The sequence below is a fragment of the Acyrthosiphon pisum genome, chromosome X (assembly GCF_005508785.2).
Source record: "Acyrthosiphon pisum isolate AL4f chromosome X, pea_aphid_22Mar2018_4r6ur, whole genome shotgun sequence".
In the NCBI taxonomy this organism is placed as follows: Eukaryota; Metazoa; Arthropoda; class Insecta; order Hemiptera; family Aphididae; genus Acyrthosiphon; species Acyrthosiphon pisum.
The window spans coordinates 105,317,962-105,319,247 of record NC_042493.1 but is presented as its reverse complement, the minus strand read 5'-3'; positions in this window follow the sequence as shown (position 1 = coordinate 105,319,247).

The window sequence follows — 1,286 nt, the reverse complement described above, 5'->3', positions numbered from 1 at the left end:
TTTTCATCGGCTGAACTGTTGCAAAAAAACTGATTTCTATGTTGCCACTCGCTCACTGCGCTGCGTTCGGACAAAAAAATCGAAAATATCCCTTAATTTGTTACATAAAACCACCTTCAAAAATTGGAACAAAAATCAACCAACTTTAGCTCATCAGCCACCAACGCCAAATTATTTTAGATAATGAAATAATGTCATAAACAAATCGGGACAGATCAAAAACAAGATAATTTATTAATTATTTTTATACATTTGTCATTTAGTAGATACAGTTATTAAATACATATATTTTAGATTAATCTTTTTGTGTGAAATGGCATTTTCTCAAATGAAAGTTAAAATAGCTGAGTAGGTTTGTTTAGACTTTAGCACAACCGTTGCGTCTTCGCTTGGCAATAATTATAAATATTCAACAAGTGCCAATAACACGCTTCTACATCAACAGTATAATGTCAATACATTTCAAAATTATTTAGAAATTTATAGTAATTTTCGAAAACTTAACAGTTAACACTTTAATTTTTTATGTGTATAAGTATGTTTATTAAATTATTAAATGTTTTTTTTTACATTAGTCGATCTTAAAAGAAAAAATATACCCTCTGTAGTAGATCTTAATCAAAAAAAGTTTGGACACCCCTGGAATAGATACTATAATGTCTATAGTGACTGTCAATAGATATATAATATATTATTAACACTGGGTATGGAACTTTGACATGTATAAATGCATACAACTGACCTATATAAAAATGTAAATAAATTTTAAAATTTTAAAATATGATGATTTGATCAAAATATGAGTTGTTAATCAATTATTTATATAACGATTTCAATTCAATTTGATCAATTACTTATAATTGGTTGGGTTATTTTGCGGGAACATTATAAAATAGAGTTTTATAATTTAATAACTTTTATGATAACGTCCGAGCTTATTATTTTTTTTTTTCAATAATAATTATGGAAAATAAAATGATATTATGATTTTTTATGAGGAATTTAAAAATAGGTAATATGTAAGTAATACTTTTAATACTATCTTACTACGCATTGGTAGTTACCTAAGTACCATATATTATTTATTAATATATCCATAAGCATAATTATAGTCATAATATGATGAATATTTAATTTATACCATGTATATTATGTAGATAACTACCTAATTATATAGAATGTACTTATGTAGATACCTAATAGTATCCTTTGTTACATGTTTATGTCAATAAATTAAATGGCAGTTAAAAAGTTTTTACAGGTACGTTATGTAATGTTCCACCATA